A 10,839-nucleotide genomic window follows, 5' to 3' on the forward strand; every position below is an offset into this window, starting at 1 on the left:
AATTAACGCGTTAGAATCTGTTCAGAACCGCTCAGTTCGGTTCATTTGTTCAAATTATTCCCGTACTGCTAGCATATCAGAAATGAAATCTAACCTTGACCTACCCAATTTAACTGTCCGGAGGAAACTGGCGCGACTGCATTTTTTTCATAAGATATTTTTTCACAATCCATCAATGAAGCGAGACCTCATTTCACAACCGTCATACCACTCATCGCGCATTGATCATCAGCATAAGGTTGCCATTCCGTTTTGCCGCACAAAATTATTTTCAGCAGCCTTCTTACCGAAAACAGCCGCCGATTGGAACCACCTTCCCTCTTCCGTTGTATCGATAACAGACCCTTTGTTATTCAAGACTGCAATTTCTCAGCAATGCTTGTAACTATACGCAGTTTTCATTATCTATCTTTGTCTTGTATGTGCTTGAATTCTTATACATTTTTAGTTGACTTATGTTGCCTTCCTGATTTGCGCATCTGATACTTGTTTCTTTATTTTGTTTTTTTTCTTGTGTGTTATATATGTTGTACCCACCCCCTCTGTAATGCCCTACGGGCCCTGAGGGTATTATAATAAATAAATAAAACCTTTCTAAAACCAAAGAGGTTACGCCCAGCGAGTACAACTATAACCTTTTTCTGTCAGATAGTGCTCAATATGCATGCCAATGGCCGCTAATGGGAAATAAGAGAAAAGAGAATTCGGCTCTTACTTTGTTACGGCTTGCGCTTCGTATCTACTTCCCACCTTTAACCACCTCGAGTTCATAGTATATACTAGTTCATTGTATTCATGGCACTGCGGCTCAACGCTCGCTAAATCTTTCTAAAACTAAGGAGGTTACGCCCAGCGAGTATAACGTAGCAACCCTTTCTTGTCGGATAGTGCTCAATATACATGCCAATGGCTGCTAATGGGGATAGCAGTATGAGCGTTAACTAAAAGCCGAATGCTGCTGTCTCTAATTCCCCGTTAGCAGCCATTGGCACGAACACTGAGCACCTTTTTTTATTGTTCTGCAACGCACAGAAGAAATCTTTCACCGGCACCACCTTGGTGGTGAAAATGTTATACTTGTTACACACTACAACGGCTACGAGGGACGAACGGGTGCTGCTATAAGAAGCTTCGCCCCTAAAAGAGCACGAGCTCAGCTATCACGGTGGTTTGGTGTACATCGCAAACATGCGTTCAACTACTTGCTTTTAAATGCGAAGCATGTCTTAGCAAACTTCGGCGACTTTACGCGTATCTATCTATCTAGCTACCTACGACTTTTAGCTCTCCTGGCCATTTCAATTATGGTATCGATACCAACCTTGGTATGGCATAACGTGACTAAATGAAGAGCATATTTGACTAGTCATAACATGAAAATCATGACATGGATGTCATGATTTACATTTCATGGTCCTGCAGCTCTTGCGGTGGTTTCGTTCGCAAGGCATATTGCAAAACTGGTATGGTATGACATGATTGCATGGCGAACACAAGCGAGAGAGCCGAACAGTATAATTATGACATGCGTGTGATGTAACAACATGACTACATGCCAAGCTCATGATGCTCTCGCGGGTGTTTCGCTACCGTCACATATACCAAATTTCGTATTACGGTACAAAAATGGATGACGAAGGTATGTGACTAGTGCAAACATGATTATCATTAGATGCGCGTCATGTGAGAACATGACTACAGGCCACAGCCAAGACGCCAATACATTTCGACGTGACGCGGTGCGCGTGCTCACCGGCGTTTATTTCGTCGGGTCCTGTCAGCGTTGCCACGCCAGGCACCGGTCCTGCCACATACTCGCAGGCGCGCGCCGCGCTGCGTTGTTTTAATGCATGCGCGTTTCAGCACGTCCGGTGATCCTGCGTCACGAAAAGAGGAAAACGCAGTGTTGTCTGGGTACCGCATCGTCGCGAAATGCAGCATGTCGCATTTCGCGTAGGTTGCCGTCAGGTGCGCCAACGGACGCTGGCTGCTCCTGGCGTCAGACTACAGAGTGATTGCGTTTTGCTAACGTAGCGTTGCTGTGCCCAGCGTGCGCACGCGTCAACGCTACATTGGATATTTATTGGGCCTTTCATGATGCGCTCGCTGCCGTTTTGCTATCTCCACGTATACTAAATTTGGTGTTACGGGGCGTGAGTGAATGACGAAAGTATATGACTGGTGCAAACACTACAATCCTGATACGCATATCATATAAGAAGAAGACAACATACAACGCTTATAGCGTGCTCGCGGTCGATTTGCTAGCTACACATGTACTAAATTTGGTATCACATGACGTGGATAGATCACGAACTTAAACGACACATCGACAAGGATAATCATTACACGAAGTCATGTACGGCATCATATACCCCCACCTCGTAAAATTGTGGTGATTTTAAAGTGATATATCAACCTTTCTCATTCGTGTTTCGCATAACTTAGATTCCCATTGTATTACGTGAGATCTGCCAATTTTCTTTCTGAAGTTTAGACATGCGTAGGTATCGGTACCATGAATGCGCGTCGTATCTAAAATAAACTTCTGCTTGACGCATTTTCGACTCGTTTTGAGCGTTGCCTGAACTTCCTTTCCAGTCCTAAGGGGCACTTACATATTCTTATGTATCTCATCTTCGATTTGAGCTACTAGGTCATAACCGTGCATGCTGCTCGGCATTCTTACTAAGAGGTAAACAAACACAAAGCTGTTAATGATTTCGCAATGAAAGATGTTTACCTTTCTGAATCCATCTCAGTTTTTTTTCCTGTTCTCGCGCCGACGCGTCGTACCGTAACATAATAGCATACTACATCAGATGGCCCATAGATCGAAGTACGCTTGCACGCCATGCGCGACCACCGAGCATCACACAATTAAGAACAACTGTCACAATCTAGGTAGCTCTGCCACCAAAGAAGACCAACTAGTCAAGTTTTAAGTCGTTCACGGGTGCAAGCATACAACGGAGCAAGCTAGTTCGACCCCGATTGTCTTCGCTAATGCACTGAAAGCATGGCACGGCCCCACGAACGACTACTATCAAAAAATAGCTCCAAAGTTACCTCCATGCGTGCGTTCGAACGTGTACATAACGTTTGAGGCATGTGCGCGGCGCAGTTAGCACGCAACAGTTCCTCACGTTGTCCACAGAAATAAGCTTCATGGGAAACACGAAAAAAGCGACGAACGGTGGCTTCAAACACTCGCCGCTACTACTAATCGCCCCATCTCGCACGGCCTCATCTCGTTTACCATAACGCCACGCGCATTCACAAGTGAAGGCGCAGTCCCCATGCACCCACATTGCAATCCGTCGAGTCTTCTCAAAGATAGCAGCGAGCGCGTATCGTATCTTCTCGGTTTCTGCTAGCCCGAAACCTGCCCAAAACCTTCTAGAAAATTTCCTCGACTAAATTGTCCTGGATGACGCCGCTGACTCTCGAGCTCCCCGAGGGTGGCCAGAACCACGGCCGCTCGATCTCCCCCTCTGGTGAGGCCCGCCGATTCAGCTCGCGAGCAAACAAGCGCGCGTGAAGGGGAAAGTTCACTGACAGGCCACGGCGGTAGCTGGGGGCGCTGCATATCGGCGAAGTGCCGATATGCAGCGCCCCCACTTGCAGCCGAAAATGGGATACCTTTCTAAGCTGTAGAAGGAATGCATACATTCTGATCAATGAAAAATTAGAAGAGAGGGAGCTCAGTGGCTGGCAGAGGTACATAAAAAGATAGAAAGGCAGCTGAGAAATTTCGGAACCATCTAAACTCCTTAACAAATGAGACAAGTCTCGAGCAGAGGTTTATAACGACAGCCCAAGGGGCTAGGCTAGAAGGGGACGAAGTTATTGAATGTATAAGAACAAGGGTGCAGAAAAATTTCAACAAAGAAGTGCTTTACGCACTACAATAGACAAGGACGAATCAAGTGGTGCAATGGCTTCATCTTCACAACGAGAGTGGGAAAGGGCTGAGAAAAGGGTTCCTAGTAATACATCAACAGGCCCAGATGACATTACAATTATGCTGACGCAGACATTGGGTCTGAAGTCTAAGCAGACTTCGAAAGAGGCAGTGAGAAAAATAATAATCGTTGGTGAAGTCCCCGATAGATGGAAACTTAAAAAAGGGGGACAAAGCTGACATAAACAACCACCGTCCTATAACAGTGACATCAGTCGTCTACAGGCTGGCGATGCAGATTATAAAGGAAAGAGTGCAGGCATGGATAGAAGGTGAGGGGGTGCTGGGGGAACTACAGAATGGGTTTCGGAAACACAGGAGGTTGGGAGACAATCTGTTCTCACTGACGCAGTGCATCGAAATAGCAGGAAAGGAACACAGGCCACTGTGGCTAGCATTTTTGGATATCAAGAGAGCGTACGATAGCGTGGTTCAAGAGAAATTGTGGGGAATACTGGACACACTAGGCGTGGAACATCTAGTCACTAATCTTTTAAAGGATATCTATAAAGATAACAAGGTAGTCATAAAGTGGGAAAAACAGGTATCCAAGCCTGCGGAAGTAAAACGGGGGTTTAGGCAGGGGTGTCCTTGGTCACCCTTATTATTCATGATGTACCTACAAGGATTAGAGGCCAAATTAGAGAGAAGTGGACTGAGCTTCAACTTCTCTTTAGTCAAACAAGAAAAACTCAATGATCAGGCACTACCAGCAATAATGTACGCAGATGAGATAGTGCTAATGGCGAACAACAAGGAAGATTTGCAGAGATTGATGGACATCTACGGTAATGAGGGAGATAGGTTAGATTTTAGATTAGGTAAGGAAAAATCAGCAGTCATGATTTTAAATGATAACGAAGGTAGTGAGCTTAGAATACAGGAGGTCACGCTTGAGATAACAGATAAATACAAATATCTGGGCGTATGGATAAGCAATAGGACCGAGTACCTGAAGGAACACGAAATATACGTGACGACTAAAGGTAACAGGAATGCAGCAGTGATGAAAAATAGGGCACTGTGGAATTACAATGTTGTGAGAGGAATATGGAAAGGGGTCATGGTTCCTGGGCTGACGTTCGGCAATGTGGTCTTGTGCATGAGATCAGAAGTTCGAGCAAGATTAGAAATTAAGCAACGTGGAATAGGTAGGCTTGCTTTAGGAGCTCAGGGGAATACACCAAATTCGAGAGTACAAGGTGATATGGGATGAACATCATTTGAGGGCGGGGGAGCTAGCTGCAAGATAAAATTAGAGAATCGATTGAGAAAAATGGGGGAGGAGCGTTGGGCTAGGAAGGTTTTCAGCTACTTGTGCATGAAGAATGTCGATACAAAATGGAGGAAGCGAACCAGGAAATTGACTGGTAAATACTTAGAAAACAGCAGGTGGCGAAACCAAAAAGAACTATCTGTTAAGAAAAAAAGTGAAGGAAGCGGAGACTGACATGTGGAGAATTGGCATGATTAAGAAGTCCACACTAAAGATCTATCGAGCTTTTAAGCAGGAAATCGCCAAGGAAAGGATGTATAATAATACTCGGGGTAGTTCTCTACTGTTTGAGGCCAGGACGGGAGTATTGCGAACGAAAACATATCGGGCCAAATACGAAGGGGTAGACACAGTATGCAGTGCGTGTGGAGAGGAACAAGAAACTGCCGAACACTTGATAATGTTCTGTAAAGAATTTACCCTATAGTTCAGGATGATGGCGCAGAGTTTTTCAAAGCACTGGGGTTTAGGGACAGGAAGGGCAAAATAGACTTTAAGCGGGTAGACTTAACTAGAAGGAGGTTATCTGATTGGTGGCTAAAGTCAAGGCACGAGTGAAAATTAAACCCTTCGCTGCAAAGTACGAATCCTCAAACTCACCTAAAAAACTCTAGTTTTTGGTTCATTAAGTATTACGGCTTGGTGGCGCTAGCCACCACCCGATCTGAAGAGTACAGCCATATCCATCCATCCATCCATGCACCTGCATGTGGAATCGCGCGAAGGTGGAATCTGGCTAATCCTCCCTACTTTGCGACAGTTGTATCCTGCCGTCGTGTGGTCAGCATGCGATGCCTTTTTTTCTCTGGACTTCATTTAGGTCCGTGGATGAATTGCAGTGCATACTATGCCTAAACATTGTTGTGTGCCGCTTTGTAAGTGAAATCCTTCACGCTACCCGGAATTGCGATACCACGAGCTGCCGTCCAAGGAAAACCTCCGGAATGCCTGGCTGCGGAACATTTCCCGAGTAGGGAGTGACAAGGGCAGCCGTTGGGAGCCCAGCGCCAGGACCGTCGTGTGTTCGCTTCATTTCACAGCAGACGACTACAAGATAGGCATGAAACGTAAGTTGCTGCTGCCAACAGCCGTGCCAACTCAGTTTCTGTCCTACCCAACCTACATGTTGCCTTCTAATAGCAAGGAGCGCAAAAGCCTTCTTCGTCTGCCACGTGGTGCGCACACGGAAGCGAGAATTTTAGGGAAACCGGCGTTGGTGACAGAAGAAAAAAAAGAAAACGACCTCGTTTAGAAAAACCTGATGCTGAAGGCAAGACCACTGAATACCAGTCACACGGCCACTTGATTTCCACGTGCAAGGCACAAGAAAACGTAGCTTCGGGCGAGTCTACGGGTGGTCAGGAACACCCTGAAAGCGGATTAAAACATGAAGAATGCCAGACGACGTTCGACCTGGCTGGATATATAGCAGAAAGGAAATGGGACGCACAGCGCCTGGAAGTGAAAGTGCAGAGACTGAACGAGCGCTTGCAAGAACTTCAGAAAAAGTGTGACGAATTCCGAGAAAAAGTTGAGGAATATGAAAAGAACCGTGCTGTTCAAGCTTTAAAGGCCCTTGCGACAGCCGCGCATGAAGGAGATAGGACTGCGAAATTTGTTATGGAAGAAATTATCCACTTCGATATGACGCGTCCAACATGGCAGGAGCCCACGCTGCGGGAATGTGTATTGTGGTAGGCGACATCTTGCAAAAGCTGTGGAAGGTGACATCATGTATGGGGGAGGAAGCTGCTGAAGCTGCCGTGTCAAAGTACCCTACAAAATTTTGTCGGATCTTCCACAGCCTGATAAGGGAGCGGCTCCAAGTACAGAGACAAGGCTTGCAGTCAGAAAGAGAGCCCTACTGCAGCCTTATCATTGACGAAATGTCCATACAGAAGAAAGTGATCTATGATCGACAAGTTGATAGAATTTTTGGGCTCGTTGATATAGACTGCAAACCTCAAGCTGGCGGTGTCACAAAAATAGCCAACATGCTCCTTTGTTTTGTTTTGCGTGGGCTTTTCACGGCTTACGTGATTCCGGTCGGGTATTTTTTTACCAGGAACCTGAAACATGACCGGCTCCACAGCCGGACGTTCAACATGCTGAAAGCTCTTGAGGACGTAGGGTTTTTTGTTGTTCGTATAGTGACGGACAACCGTCAGACAAACACCGCCATGTTTCGAGGAATGTCTGATGACAACACTCTGCAGCATGTTGTGCCACATTCAGTACGGGAAAATGACCCCTTATTCCTTTTATTGGACCCTAACCACCTCATCAAAAACCAAAGAACAAATCTGCTCGAGAGAGAGAGATGTTTGACAGAACCGAGAAAATTAGAGGAGGCATTTTCTAAAGGCTCTCTATGAGATTCAGCAAAATTTGCTCGTCAAACTAGCGCAACTGCTAAGCCGATTTCACGTTGAGCCCAGCACTTTAGAGAAAATGAAAGTGTCTGGCGCCACCGTAGTATTTTCACCTGCCGTAAGTAGCAGCCTCGAGTTCCTTCAGAAGAATTTGAAAGCTTACGGGAGGGCTTCGAAATTCAGGGACTGCGGATCCACAATCACATTCATTAAAATTGTTGGAATGTGGTATGACCTTCATGACATATCTGGCTGGAAATCTAGGCAAATGCCGTTCGTCACAAGGGAAGACGATTGACTCACATGGCTTGAGGTAGACTTCATTGGCTATCTCGAGGACACCAAGCGGAAAAGCGCGAAATGTCGAGCAATGTCCCTCACTAAGGAGACGTATGAAGTAACCATCATGACGACAAGATCAACGGTTTCTGTTGTGGAGTACCTCCTGAATGACGTCGGGCAAGTATACTAACTTTTAAAGAAAGATGAATTGTTCAACTTTGATAACTAATGGCTCATTATGTTTTGGAAATAAGTTTTTCTTTATAATGGTTATTACTATGTTCAGCTTCAAGTACACGTTGACGCGGGCTCTCAACAGTGATCCAGTTGAGCCACTATTCAGCTGCTTCCGCCAATTCAATGGTGGCAACGACCGAGTTGACGCCAGAACAGCAGTCTTCACAGCAGAGAAATTGCTAAAGGTTCATTTAGCGTCATGCGTTTTGTTAGTGCAGAACGTAACATTTTCTTAATATGTGCAGTTTGGCATTTTAGAGGTAGCCAGAAGCGGGAATGCGCCCTTTAATTCGGAGTGCCAAATGCCATTGGGAGCTACGAAGAGTTTCCATGGAGCAAAAAGTCCAGCCATTCGTGATGAAGTTCTTGATGTGCTGTGGAAAATTCAGCACGTTATGAAGTACGATGAAGTCCCCGTCCTATTTGACTTCACCGCGCTGGTTTACCTGGCAGGATATTTGGCTTTCGTTTGTGAAGAAAAGGTAATAAATTGTTTGGCGGCTACATCGCCAGATTTAGCACACACACACAAAATGAAAACGCAATACATGAACGTTTTGACTTGGCAGGTAGCATGCCCAGCGTGCAAACTGCAGTTGAAAGGAAAAGCTTCACGCGAGGGTGCATACCAGTTCGTCTTCAGCCTCGACCAAGGTGCGCTTAGCTACCCCCAACCTCAAGTTGTCGAATTGTGTAAGCTGGTCTGTACCTTCGCTGAGAAAGCGCTACACTCAGCAGAGATCCGTCGCTGTGGACAAATATGCAAGCTGCTCTCAAGTGCGGTACTTCCACACCTCACAAGCTGCCCTCTAATGTGGTGTTCAACTTGCAGAGACCCGTACCAGTGTGAAGAACTGTGGGAGCTCTTTATCAAGAAGCTGCTGAGACCACTCTAGGCCAAATGGGCTGGAGATCTAAACAGCTCTCTAAAAAATATACTGAAACTTTCTCAAAAACCACTTTCCCACAAAGTCCTCCACTTGTGAAATCTGCCACTATGTGCATTTGAGTATTGAATCTTGCTTATTTCAGACTATTTACGAGGAATCATTACTGATAATTGTCCGATTCATATAATCCAGACCTGTATGTCGATGAAATGAATTCGATGAGTAGCCGCAAAAAGAAAATATATATTAAGCCTCGGCTATTTGGTTGACTTCAAAGTCGGAGTCACCATGCTTTAATAATCCACAATAACATTTTAACATAATACTGCGTTGCCTTATGTGTGAGAGCAAGACGAGGATCGTGTGGTTCTCCGTTGCCTCAATGGGACAGCTTGAACCCACCGTGTGCATCTAATAGAGCGCATGTATCAGGAACCATCTACCTTTATTGCAGCTAAAGACTGCAACCTGTGTATTAGAGCGTCTGCAGTGAAGTATGCCAAAACACTGAGCAGAATCACAATGAAAGTACCCACGCAGATAGCTCACTGTGGCTGAAGAGCGCTTTGAGAGAAACCCCCGCGTCGCTAAGGCCCCTGTATTTTTCAAAGATAGTGCAAACCGTTGTACAAAAAGCGGAGGAGAATTTTCTCCCTGCCCTTTACGTCTCTTCTCACTCCGGCGCGCGTTTCTGCTACCCTATTGGACCAGGCGCGACACGTGACCAATGAACCTTGTTGACCCCTCGTCAGGTTCGGCTCCGCCGGGCAGCGACGCCATGAGTGAGCGCACTGCATCTCGCTCCCACGTGTGTTGCCTTTAGCAAGGCGGCCTCGGATGCAGCGCAATGCCGACCTGCTGTGCCGTTGGCTGCTCCAGCAGCATTGAAAAAGGCGACAAGCTTTTTGTGGTTCCACGAGGGAAAAATAATGAGGAGTGGAGAGCGGTCTGGCTTCGATTGTCACCGATTGTCACCGAGGGAGGCTTCGATTGTCACCGAAGGAGGCTTTGCGAGGTAAGCACTCACTACAGAACTTCTTCGCGTAGACATGCCTCCGGAAGGCTTTCAGATAAAGCTCATCCTTGGTTCAGGTTCATGTTAAACAAAAGCAGCTTGAAGTTTCCGTCGACGCTTTCTTGCACGATTTCAACCACGATGACAGCTCGATCGTTTTTTGCTTGCTCGAATATTCGAATATGGCCACAACATAATTACTGTTGAATGTTTGGCGTTCGCGATGTGCTTTCTAAATGGAACCATTTGCAGCGGAAGCAATTATGCTTCTCCAGAGATCAACCACGTCTTTGATCGTTTTTCCTTTTTTTTCGCTGGAACTTTGATTACCTGTAGGCAAACTTTCGGCGTTTATTATTTTATTGTGGTTTATTGTGTTCTCAGTTTGTATTCTTTCATATTTATCTCAGTTTTGCGCACTTCCATGACCGAATTTCGTGCATGCGTGTACAGCTAATATAAGAGAGTGTATGGTAAATATACTGTTGTATAGTTGTTTATTTGTGAAATGCATAGATACTTTCGTTCAAATTTCGAACATACTTGCGAAGTTGTACACTTTCGATTAACAAAGAGAAAGGCACCTACTAAATGCAAGAAAATCATCTGCCTTTTGTGGCTGTTTGCATTTTTAACGTAAGATGCAAAATATTTTGCTTTGGCAATATTCCATCAGCCAAACTGCAAAAATGCGATAGAGGATGTCGGTATTTTTCAGAAACACTTCCCGATGGATCAGTATGAGCCAGCAATTCTGGCACAAACTGGGATCAAGAAAGTCAAGCCAAATGCGGTTCCTTCTA

Source organism: Rhipicephalus microplus, chromosome 9 (genome assembly GCF_043290135.1).
Source record: "Rhipicephalus microplus isolate Deutch F79 chromosome 9, USDA_Rmic, whole genome shotgun sequence".
NCBI classification, from domain to species: Eukaryota; Metazoa; Arthropoda; class Arachnida; order Ixodida; family Ixodidae; genus Rhipicephalus; species Rhipicephalus microplus.